General features: G+C 46.1%; 1 protein-coding gene across 5 annotated transcripts in view; it reads right to left on the bottom strand.

The window, feature by feature from the left end:
• Positions 1-12596, bottom strand: part of Traf3 (TNF receptor associated factor 3) — a 155172-nt gene extending 142576 nt beyond the window's left edge. For 3 of the 5 annotated variants that reach the window (XM_045153948.1, XM_045153945.1, XM_045153946.1), the window contains exons 1-2: positions 12533-12596; positions 12032-12138 (exon numbers count right to left, since the gene is read on the bottom strand). The gene's annotated coding sequence lies outside the window, so the exon portion shown is untranslated. Of the gene's footprint in view, positions 1-11946; positions 12139-12532 lie in introns of all 5 variants that reach the window. The other 2 variants (XM_045153949.1, XM_045153944.1) reach the window with 1 other exon arrangement.
• Between the last annotated feature and the right edge of the window lie 300 nt (positions 12597-12896).

A 12896-nucleotide genomic window follows, 5' to 3' on the forward strand; every position in this document is an offset into this window, starting at 1 on the left:
GGACCTAGGTTCAACTTCCCTGAACCCACTTAAGCCATATGCACTAGGTGGTGCATGCATCTGAAGTTCATTTGCAGCAGCTGGAGGCCCTGGCACCCCCATTCTCTCCCTCTCTCATGTAAATAAACATAAAATATCTTTTTAAGATTTTTTAAATTTATTATTATGATGATATCATTTATTTATTTATTTCTTTAAGAGCGACAGACAGAAAGACAGATAGAGGGAGAGAGAGAGAATGGGCGCGCCAGGGCTTACAGCCTCTGCAAACGAACTCCAGACGCGTGTGCCCCCTTGTGCATCTGGCTAATGTGGGACCTGGGAAACCGAGCCTCGAACCGGGGTCCTTAGGCTTCACAGGCAAGCGCTTAACCGCTAAGCCATCTCTCCAGCCCAAACATAAAATATTTTAAAAACGGGAGATATCTAAATTTAGAGGTTCTTTTTTGCGCAAATACACTGTGATTTTGGCTTCTAGACATCTTACTGTTATAAAGACTTTCTTAGCTAGGTGTGGTAGTTTATGCCTGTAATCCCAGCACTCCAGTAGCAGGTGGGTTGTAAATTCAAGGCTAGTTGATCTTATCTCAAAAAAAATAAAAAAGCAGCACTTGGGAGGCAGAGATAGAAGGATCACCATGAGTTCGAGGCTACCCTGAGACCAATTCCAGGTCAGCCTGAGCTAGAGTGAGACCCTACCTCAGAAAACCAAAAAAAAAAAAAAGAACTGGAAAAGCTACATAATGAAGTAAAAGACTGTCTTTCCAGTCCCACTCTACTTTTTTCCACCTTTGTTTCTTTTTTTTTTTTTTTAATTTATTTGAGAGAGAGAGATACAGAAATAGGAGGGTAGACAGAGAGAATGGGCGTGCAGGGCTTCAGCCACTGCAAATGAACTCCAGATGCATGTGCCCCCTTGTGCATCTGGCTAACATGGGTCCTGGGGAATCGAGCCTCGAACCGAGATCCTTAGGCTTCACAGGCAAGCGCTTAACCACTAAGCCATCTCTCCAGCCCTCCACCTTTGTTTCTAAAGTGCTATCACTAGCCTTGATAACAAGTCATGTTTTCCCTTTATTAAATGACTAAAGCAGAGAGGGGAAGAATGGTCACTTTTGGTTTTTATTTATTATTTATTTATTTTATTTCTTGAGACAGGTTCCTGTTAAATAGCCTACACGGGCTCAAACTCTGTATGTAGCCAAGGATAGACTTGACCTCTCTCAATCCTTCTGCCTCTACCTGACCAGTGCTGGGATCGTGGGTGCCATGTCCCTCCATACCTAGTATTAATCATTCTACTACATTTTCACTTTAATCCTAACAATTACTTTGTACTGTGGTACAATATACATGACAAAATCTGTCCTGTTCACCAACTGTAAAAGTGGTTTAAATACAGTCTCAGTGCTATGCAGCCATCACACCATCCGTCTCTAGAACTCTACAGTCACTGTTCCACAGATGAGAAAACTGAGGTTTGGACATGATGAGCAACAGAACCGTAGACAGCTAAAGAAATGAGCCAGAGTCAAACCAGGTCTGGCTCTTTCCATACATAAATTGGTCTCATTTTTACTGTGTATATCTCAGGCCAAACTGGTAATACAACGGAATAAATTCCAGGTCAGCCTGAGCTAGAGTTGAGACCCTCAGTGAGTGACTGAAGAAGATACCTGACATCAGCCTCTGGGCTACACACAAAAACACACATGCATACACACACACACAAACACACGAGATACACACTTGGAGGCATTCATGTACACATACACACACACATGCACACTGGCAGGCATACAAGTGTGTGTATACACACACACAGTTTGTCATATCAACCCCACAAACCCATCAGGGACACAGCAGAACATGCTTCAACTTGGAGAAGACAGAGAAGGCTCTAGAGGCAGTAAGGCTCTTGCTCCCAGACTGCTGCCTCTAACCTATGGGGTCCAGCTTATCTGAAAACAAAGATCTACACAAAAGGACCACCTTTATCTTTAATATCTAGCTGTGTCCCAGCATCACAGGCCTCCCTCCCTACAACAGAAGAGATGGTCATGAAACAAGTCCACAACTCTGGTCCAGCACACACTGGCCCTTCCTGGTTCAATAGTCAAAACCTCAACAGTGGTTTTCACAGAACAGACACACAAAATATGCTCCAAGATAGACAACAATATCACTTCCCTGCTGTGGGAAATGATTAACTAATATTCCCATAAGCAATCTGTAGTTATAATTAAATTCAAGATGAATGGGTGCTGGGCTGTAACTATTGCATTCTCTATGGAGTGACCAGGCTTCAGGGACTTGTTCACCACTAACAAGCAGTTTGTGAAACTCTGTAAAGACATAATGACTAAATACTATCATTATTACTAGACTGCCGGTTTAGATGTAAATTAAGAGAGATATAGGGGAAAGAAAACACGTTAATAAATCAGCTTAGAGACTGCTACTCAGCAAGTGTAAATAACATATGAGCCACAAGGGTAAAGAAGATACTATTCTTGGAGAGACACAGATAGGGATGGAACCCAAGGTCTTATCCATGCTAGGCAAGCACTCTTGCACTGAGCACCATCCCCAACCCCTAACTAGATTTGCTAAAGGATTCTGAGCGCACTGGTGCTGCCGAAAGATGCCAACCCAACAAAGAAAAGGAATGGAGCATTGACTAGGGGAAAAAAGCCAACACAGACAAAACAGATGTCAACAGGGAAAGCCTGCATGAGTCTTCTGGAACAGTGCACAGCAGTTTAAAAACACTACATGGGAGCAAAGTCTATATACAGAAATCAAAACTACAAGGTCTGGAACTGAATATATCTACAACTGCATTGTAGCCAGGTAGAGGAACACATGCTGTAACCCCAGCACTAAGGAGGCTGAGGCAGGAGGGTCACAAGTTCCAGGGCAGCATGGGTCACACATTCAGTTCGTGGTCAACGTCCTGCACCAAGAGACCCTATCTTAAAACAAATAGCACCTGGATTTAATTCAGCTTCAACCTGAAGGGTCCAGGACCAATGGTGGAGACAGGAAGTCAGTCCACAGACCCCTGCTTTTCCTTTCCTGTCCTGCAGAGGGGTAATTCCTACTCCAGTGGTCAGTTCCCATCCTCTGTGCCCTGTCCTCTGAACAGCAGCCATGCGGACTACGGACCCTCTGACCTGCACCTTACCACCACACTTCCCTTTCACTCGATGGCTCAACCTTCCTAAGTTACACCCTGAAGAACACCCTATATTGTCTGTGGGCCAAGCTGCAAAGCACCCCACAATCCCTCGGGACCTCTGTACACCCATCATGGTACCTACCACATTATACTGTGACCAAATGAGTCTTCTCACTTACCCATGCAAGGACTCTCCCTGAGGACAGGAATCAATCATATGACACCTGACTGTTAAGTTTTGGCCGCCAGCTAGCGCCTGACAAAACATATTCCCACTAGCACCTGGCATCTACATTCTCAAAGAACAAACAAAAAAAAAGGTGGACATGGTGGTGCATAACTTTGATGCCAGCACTTGGGAGCCAGAGAGGAGGAGGAGGATTGCTGTAAGTTTGAGGCCAGCCTGAGACCACATAGTGAATTCCAGATCAGCCTGGGCTAGAGCAAGACCCTACTTCAAAAAAAAACAATGTGTTGATAAAATACAGGTTGACATTCCTTATCAAAAACACCTAAAACCAAGCCGGGCATGGTGGCGCACGCCTTTAATCCCAGCACTCAGGAGGCAGAGGTAGGAGGATCGCCATGAGTTCAAGGCCACCCTGAGACTACAGAGTTAATTCCAGGTCAGCCTGGACCAGAGTGAGACCCTACCTCGAAAAACCAAAAAAAAAAAAAAAAAAAAACACCTAAAACCAAAGTGCTTCAGATGTCTGATATCTTCCTGATTTAAGAACAGGTACACACACATAGCTGTCTTGGGAACAAGACTCAAGTGTAAACATGAAATTTATTTATGTTTCACACCTATCTTATACACGCAGTCTGAATGTCTCTGGTATGCCTGCTTTTGCTTATGACTTGTCATACAGTGTTTCCACTTGGAGCATCATGTTAGTGTTCAAAAAGTTATGGAAAGCTGGGCGGGGTGGTGCACGCCTTTAATCCCAACACCTGGGAGACAGAGATAGGTGGATTGCCATGACTTCGAGGCCACCCTGAGATTACATAGTGAATTCCAGGACAGCCTGGGCTAGAGTGGGACCCTATCTCGGAAAAAAAAAAAAAAAAAGTTATGGAAGCTGGGTATGGTGGTACATGTCTTTAATACCAGCTCTCAGGAGGCAAGAGGTTGGAGAACCGCTGGGTTCAAGGCCACCCTGAGACTACATAGTGAATTCCAGATCGGCCTGGGCTACAGTGAGACCCTACCTCAAAAAAAAAAAAAAAGTTATAGATTCTGGAGTATTTTGGATTTAGAATTAGGAATGCTCAAGCTATAATTCTCAATTATCCCTGCCCAAACAGTTTCCCAGGGACAAATCTTGGGAAGATGAAAGAATGCAGAAGGGAAAACAAAATGATTCTAGGCAAATAATTACTGCTTTGCCACACCTGACCTAGGAGTTTCTCACCTGTACATTCTGAGTCCTAGCAGACTCCTATATGACAGGACTCAACTAGGTGTATACCAACCAGCTCAGGCAAATGTGTGTGCTAGTCTGAGTGTAAAATGTCCCCACAGCCTATGAATTTGTGATTAAGCCTCATTCTCCATCCCCAGCTGGCGGAGCTTTTGGAAGGTGGAGCCTTGCTGGAGGAGGTGTGTCACTGGGGGCGGGCCTTGAGGCTTATTAGTCCAGCCCCACTGGGTGTTCACTAACCAACTCACTCTTGCTACCCCTCAAGCTGGTGTGACAAGATGTGATACCCAGCCTCTGCTCTGCTATGTTTCCCCACCATGATGAAGCTTCCCCTCAAAACTATAAGCTAAAACAAACCCTTTCCTCCCATAAGCTGCTTCTGGTCTGGTGTTCTGTCTCAGAAATAAGGTGACTGAAACACTGTTTATGCTCTAATATCATGACATTATGACTCTATGACAACTCAGTCCCCACTGCTATGAAAATCAACACCTATAACCTGCTTTATCACCCAACATACACCAGTGATATCCATCTTACAGATGAGAAGGCAGCCTGCCCAGAGTCACTCTCTGCAAAACATAGAGGCCAGGACTTCAAATCTTCAAACCTGGCACCCTCTATCAGGCCTGTGCATCCAAGCTGGGGGTGAACACTCCTGGGGCCAAAGTAGATCCTGGAAGACTCCTGTGGGGCTCCAAAATGAGCCATAACTAAACACAATGCCTTTTTTTTTTTTTTTTTTTGAGAATCAATTATGCTAGAAGATTGGGACAGGAGTGTTGATATTAGAAGTCTGGCTTGTTGCTGATTATAATGTAAAACAGTAAATTTTAAGATAAAATTGTAATGGACTTGCCTCTACATCTGAGGGGAAAGTCCCAAAGAATAGCCTTTGGAACCTATACACTTATTCTATAATAAGGTTTCAAACAGCAAACTACATTAATCCAAATAGTAGAGAATTTAATTTCCAGTATAAAGTTATAACTTCTGGGCATTAGTGGGCAAAGGGCTCAAGAGAACTAGCTTCCCTGTTCTTCCAAGAAAGTTAAAAGTTACAGGGTCAAATTAAATTTCCCATCCTGCATCCCCTGGATATCAGAACAACAAAACAAGACGCTGCCCTCAACGAAACAGGTAAAGGCGGCGCTGGGCCTGCCAAACTGCCACACAGACTCCGAGCTACATGGAACACTGCAGCCATCTGTCATGCCACTCCTCTCCCCTCTTGAGAATCTGGACATACACTAACCAAGCACTCACCTGTCCTCAGGGGAAGGAGGGTTAGCTTAATAGGCACCAAACTACCACACCTCTCACATGTATGTAGGGCACCTTCTACAGTAAAATTTAACCTCTGAAAAATCTTCATCAAAATTATTATTATTGGGCTGGAGAAATGGCTTAGCGGTTAAGCGCTTGCCTGTGAAGCCTAAGGACCCCGGTTCGAGGCTCGGTTCCCCAGGTCCCACGTTAACCAGATGCACAAGGGAGCGCGCACGCATCTGGAGTTCGTTTGCAGAGGCTGGAAGCCCTGGCGCGCCCATTCTCTCTCTCTCCCTCTATCTGTCTTTCTCTCTGTGTCTGTTGCTCTCAAATAAATAAAAATTTTTTAAAAAATTATTATTATTGCAATGGGGAGACGGCTCAATGGTTAAAGGCACTTGCCTAAAAAGCCTGCTCGCTTGGGTTCAATTTCCCAGTACCCATGTAAAGCCAAATGCAAAAAGAGCCACATGCTTCTGGAGTTCATTAGGTAGGAGGATTGCTGTGAGTTCGAGGCCAGCCTGAGACTACGTACTGAATTCCAGGTCAGCCTGAGTTAGAGTGAGAGCCTACGTCGAAAATCAAAAAGCAAAAAACAAAAGAAGAAGAAGACATGGCAGACTCATTCTCTCTCTCATCAATCTCATTCTTACTTTCATTTTCTCTCAAATAAGTAAATAAAAGTATTTTTAAATTATTATTATTTGAATATGGCTCAGTAGATAAGGCACTTGCCACACAAATGTGAAGACCTTGGGGCTAGGGAGAAGGCTCAGCAGTTAAAGACACTTACAAAGCCTAGTGGCCTGGGTTCAATTTCCCAGTACACATGTAAAGCCAGAAGCACAAAGTGGTGCATGCATCTGGAGTTCAAGTTGATTTTCAGCAGCAGCAGGTCCTGGTGCACCCACGTTTTGTTTGTTTGTTTATTCATTCTCTCTCTCTCTCTCTCTCTCTCTCTCTCTCTCTGAAATTAATATGTAAATAAATAAATCTTTAAGAGCAACAAACATTGAGTATGAATTTGAATTCCCAAAACCCACAAAAAAACAGATGCTATAGTGGGCATTTGTAACCCCAGGACGTATGTGGCAAGAAGGAAGTGGAGATAAGCGATTCCTCTCCTAAGTCTGCAGACCAGCAAGCCTGGTGAACACAGCAGTCAGCAATAAGAGACCCTGCCTCAAACAAGGTGGAAAGTGAGGACCCCACATGCAAGCCATGACACACACACCCCAAAATAAAATCATGATGACTCACTGTATGTGAGCATGAGTGTGCACATGTGCAATCCCAGCCCTCAGAAGGCTGAGGCAGAAGGATCAGACATCCTGGACTATATATATATATAATGAGAGCTTGTCTCAAAAACAAACAGGAGGCAGAGGTAGGAGGATCCCCATAAATTCGAGGCCACCCTGAGACTACTTAATGAATTTCCAGGTCAGCCTGAGCTAGAGTGAGACCCTGCCTAAAAAAACCAAAAGACAAATAAACAAACAAAATTATCATGACAGTTAAGACACATTTCACCATTTGAATACTACTATTGTCCTACACTGATGCTATCCTACTTAGATAACCAAGGTAACTTCTGCCACTTTGAAGATATCAGGTTCCAAGCCATTGTGTGGTGGGCACTCCTTTAATCCCAGCACTTGGGAGGCAAAGGTAGAAGGACTGCCCTAAATTCAAGGCCCCCTGAGTCTACATAGTGAATTCCAGGGTAGCCTGAGCTAGAGCAAGACACTATACTACAAAAAAAAAGGAAAGAAAAGAAAAGAAAGAAAGAAGAAAAGAAATCAGGTGTCCAATAAATAGACATTTATGGTTCTGCCACAGAATCATGCTTCACTGGAAAGGAAATGAACCCTGGCATCTTTCTCAGTTAAAATGGTCTCAGAAGTTAAACCTTTATTTAATTTTTTTTTTATTTGTTTGTTTGTTTATGGATTTTCGAGGTAGGGTCTCACTCTAGCCCTGGCTGACCTGGAATTCACTATGAAGTCTCAGGATGGCCTCAAACTCACAGAGCTACCCCCATCTCTGCCTCCCAAGTGCTGGAGTGCTGGGATTAAAGGTGTGCACTATCACACCTGGCCTCTATTTGTTTAATTTAATTTACTTATTTATTTTCAAGCACACAAGACAGAGACAGAGACACAGAGAGAGAGAGAGAAAGAAAGAATGGGCATGACAGGGCCTCTAGCCGAAGTAAATGAACTCCAGATTTATGTGCCACTTTCTGCATCTGGCTTATATGGGTCCTGGGGAATCAAACCCAGGTCATTAGGCTTTGCAGGTAAGCACCTTAACTGCTGAGTGGTCTCTCCAATGCTCTATTAAAATTTATTTTATTTTATTTATTTATTTAAGGAAGTGAGAGACAGAACAGGCATGCCAGGGTAGATCTCTAGCCAGTGCAAATGAACTCCAGATGCATAAGCCACCTTGTGCATCTGGCTTACATGGGACTGGGGACTCAAACCTGGGTCCTTACGTTTTATAGGCAAGTACCTTATCCACTAAACCATCTCTTCAGGCCCCTCTGTTTAATTTTTTAATGGTTAAAATCAACATGGAAATCCTTTAAAAAGCAAATCATGAAATAAAACATGGGTACCATTTTTCATCTTTTGAGAATTAAAAGTGTTGTAGGTCAGGTAAGAGTCAAATAGGAGCAGTGGGTTTGGGAGAAGGACTATTAACACATTCTTCCCACTACCATAGCTTGAGATTTTCTACAAAGAGAAACCAGAGACAGCAATGTGTTATGGCCCAGACTGACACCCACTGCTCAGTTCCCTTGCCCAACCATGCTCTTCAGAGTCACAGATAGCCAGAGCTACTTGACCTCCTGGTTACACAGGGTCTGGCAAGAGCCAGAGGACAGCCAGAAAACCACAGCTGGAAACCACTGACCAGCACCTTGTAGCATAGAGAAGAAACCCAGGCCGACTCTGTCAGGCCCCATCCTACTGAAACAACACAGGGAAGGTGAAACTCTCTTACTGCCACTCTCAGGGCTCTACAAACAGGCCCACGTGGCCACACCATCCCAGAGTCTAACTCCGGCATTCAACCCAGTGCCCTTTCCAGAACCTCCCTGACTAGCCCAGCCAGGCAGAGGATTCCTTTTCTCTTGGGATAAATTCCTACCACACTTCCAGATTTCTACACAGCACACTAATTCACCCTGCATGAATATAGCCCTTTCTGAGTTTTTCCCATAAGTCTATAGCTTTAGCTGAGGGGTCAGCTTCCTGGGGGTGGGATGGTGAGTTTTTCTTCACCCTTCACACTCTAAGTTCTGCTGGTGTCTCAGTCACATCTCAGTCGAACTCCATCTTCGCCCCTTATTGCACACAGGGACAAGAGGCCTGATTTCTGCACATCACACCCCTAAAAGCAGGTGCTATTTCTCACTCATCCTAGCACAGTAACTAAAATACTAGGGCTCAGAGCACATTAACTGAATATTAGTTAAATGAAGAAAAGACTCCCAAGTTCCAGGTAATATCAGCTTATCTGAAGAAACAAAGAATGTGGCAAAAAATTTCAATCTGACTCCTGGAGGGGGCAGAAAACAAATCAGCTGCAATTAGCCCACTCCCTGCAGGCTGACCCCACATTATCTGGTATAGCCAACACTTCACCAACACCTCTCCTTCCTGAAATATTATTGTAGAGGATATAAAGGCTTTCCAAAATGAAAGGGTCATTTTGCATGTTTGTTAATTATGAATAAATAGAAACTCAGGGCTAGAGAGATAGCTGAGCACTTAAGGTGCTTGCCTGCAAAGCCTAAGGACCAGAGTTGGATTCCCCAGTACCCAAAAAGGGCAGATGCACAAAGTGGTGCATGCATCTTGATCCATTTTATCTGTCTCTTTTATCTCTCTGTGCTTGCAAATAACTAGATATAAGTAAACAAAAATATTTTTTAAAAAGAAATTATACAAACCAGGTGTGGTGGTACACGCCTTTAATCCCAGCACCTGGGAGGCAGAGGTAGGAGGATCACTATGAGTTCAAGGCCACCCTAAGCTAAGACTACATAGTGAATTTCAGGTCAGCTTGGGCTAGAGTGAGACCCTACCTCAGAGAAAAAATAAACTATACAAGCACATTTAATGTTTTCTTATACTTTTTTTTGCTCTACTGTTAAAAAACTGAATTTCGCTCTCTTCATTATCTCCTTTGGAACCACAACAGTCCCCAGCTACCTCTCTCCACCTCCCTCTTGTCCACTGGCCTCCCTCACTTTGGCTTCAAGCCTAAGCATCATCCCTCCACTTGTCCTCGACTGCCTCTCTCTGGTCACCTTCTAAGTCCTCTAGCCTCACTTCCTTTCTCACTGTCCCTGTAGCTCTCTTCTCAGTTTCCCTATCTGAAATCAGCTAAGATTACACACACACACACACACACACACACACACACACATACATCAAATAATTTTTCTTCTTCTATGACCACCTGGAAAAACAGGGGTCCTAATTCCACAGAATCAATGCTGACAACCTTGATAATGAGACATCTCCTCTGTTAGTAGCTCTGAAATTAACCATTGAGAGGAAATTCGCCTATTGCATAATATTTGACAGGTTAGATCACTTGCTGTTTGGAGAATCTTGCTATACAAGATGAGAAAGTAGAGATGGGAAAATTTAACGCAATCTCCTTTGTGCGCTTGAGCTCGCTCTGGCTTGCACCACCCCATGGCCACCTTTCTCTTCCATGAGGAGCAGTTTCAGCATCATGCAAAAGGATTTTAAAGGAATGATAAATCATTCTCATCTTTGGGCTCATTAGCATATCTAACCTGACAAGACCCCAGAAAGTCACTTCTAGATTTGCACACTGACAATGTGAGCAGGGGTTTCCAGACACAGTGAAAAACATCAAGCACAGCTCAGATGTTTCAGCTCAGTAAAGGACTTTCTTCAGAGCGTCTTCAAGAGTAGAAGCGCTGCTCGTGCCTGTTTCCGGTGGAATGTCTGCAGCCTTCTCGCTGAGGCCATCTTATTAATTCCAAAAAGAATGAAGAGCAGCCGAGAAAAATAATTGGTCTTCTTCCCCTCACAGAGAAATTCACATGAATGTCTTTTTTTAAATGCTGGAATTCTCCCTGCCAGCTCCTTCTCTTGTTCTCTCTCTCCCCCCACCCCCTTCCTGGCTTCTGCATTGTGACAGCTGGAACAGATGGTGTCTGGGTGAGACCCCTTATATCTTACACACTGTCCATGATAAGGTCTGATTTTAACCAGCGATGCTGGAGTCCAACGTCTGCCTGTCAGTGTTTCCATCATGAGTACCCACTCACAGGGATTTCTGACCTCCTATGATATTTTCCAGTTATCACACTAATGAAGCTTATTTTGCTTTGGCCAAAGAATTTTTGTCTTTAGAATAATTCCTAATATTTAAAATGGTACAACGCGGTGAAAAACCTCTCATTTGAATAAAGGATGGCTGTACAATATTTCACTAGACATCCTGCATACGATGCAGTCTTTTCAACAGGCCATTTTCCAAGACCTAAAAAGCACTAGAAGATTTTTAAGCCCAACTGGGGGTCCATCTGGACATTTCTACAGATAAGGTTTTATAGACACATAGAAGATAGGCAAAAACATCACTTCCGAAGATTTCACCCATGTGTCTATTTACAAAAAAAATAAAACGCTACAGAAAAAAAAAATTATGGCTCCTCTTCAGTTGTATGCTGTGAATATAAATTAAGAAGCCGCTACAATACTCAATATCTCCTTTATGACTCCACGAAAATAAACAGATAATACACATACACACACACACAGCCCTCTATGTCATTCTGAAAAATGATTCAAGGCTCAGCATGAAAATATGAGATGAAATCGGTCCTTCTACCGACCATGTTAATCTGAAAGGCTTCTTAAATTTCAGAGCACGTCCACAACACTTTGCCCATTTCCATTTCGTTGCTGTTTCAAATTAAAGAATTTTCCACGCAGTATTCTCTCCAAAGATCTAAACAGTAAAACCCGCGTCCCCAGCCCGGGGTGACAAGTGTGGAAACGTGGCGAAACGTACGTGAGCAATCGCCAGGCGCCTCCCGACCATGGAAGCCCGCGGCAGGGCTGGGTTTAACGACGGGCCCCGGGGAGCCCACTCTGACCTTTGGCGGTAGGCGAAGGTGGAAGGTGTGCGTTCGGCCCCGGCTGGATCCCAGAACCGCCTGCCTTCCAGCCTCTGCAGCTCTCCGACTACGAATCAGTCATTCATCTGCAGAGGAATGACTCAGTATAAACTTTTCAATAAAGGCTCGGAAACCCACCTCGAACGAGCCAGGGCGCGAGCGGCGCGCTCGGCTCTGCGGACGCCCCGCGCTAAGCCCCCGGGCCGCGCCGGGGATGGATGCGGCGCCCTCGGCACCCGAAAGGGGGGCGCTCGCGCAGGCGGCGAGGCCTCGGCGCCCGCCGGCCCCCGGGGCCCCGATCCGGCCCCCGGGACAAAGTTTCCAAAGTTGAGGTGTCGAGAGCGGCGGGCGGGCCGCGCGGGCGGAGGGCGAGGCGGGCCGGGCCTGCCCCGAGCCGGGCCCCAAGGGCCGCGGCCGCCCAGGGCGCCGAGTGGAGCCGGGACCCCGGGGCCCGCCCGCCGCGTCCCGCCCGCCCCTTACCCCGAGGTCCGTCCGCTCGGCCGCCTCAGGTGCGCCGGACGCATCCGCCGCCGCCGCCGCCGCCGCCGTCCGCAGCATCCTGCTCCCCGGGCTGCCCCATGTCGGGGGGCGGGGAAGGGCCGGCGGCCGCCGCCGCCACCGCCGCCGCCGCCGCCACCGCCGCCGCCGCCGCCGCCGCCGCCGCCGCGGGCTGGAAAGTCCCTGCTGGGCTGCAACCCGGCTCGCGCACGCGGCGCCCGCCGCGCCGCGCCGCCTCACGCACCCTCCCTCGCGCTGGCACTTCCTCTCGCGCGCTGGAAATCCCCGCGGCCCGCCGGCGCGCGCCCGCCCCGCCCCGCCCCCGCGCCGCCCCCGGCCCCGCGCG

This window comes from Jaculus jaculus, chromosome 7, assembly GCF_020740685.1.
Source record: "Jaculus jaculus isolate mJacJac1 chromosome 7, mJacJac1.mat.Y.cur, whole genome shotgun sequence".
Classification (NCBI taxonomy): Eukaryota; Metazoa; Chordata; class Mammalia; order Rodentia; family Dipodidae; genus Jaculus; species Jaculus jaculus.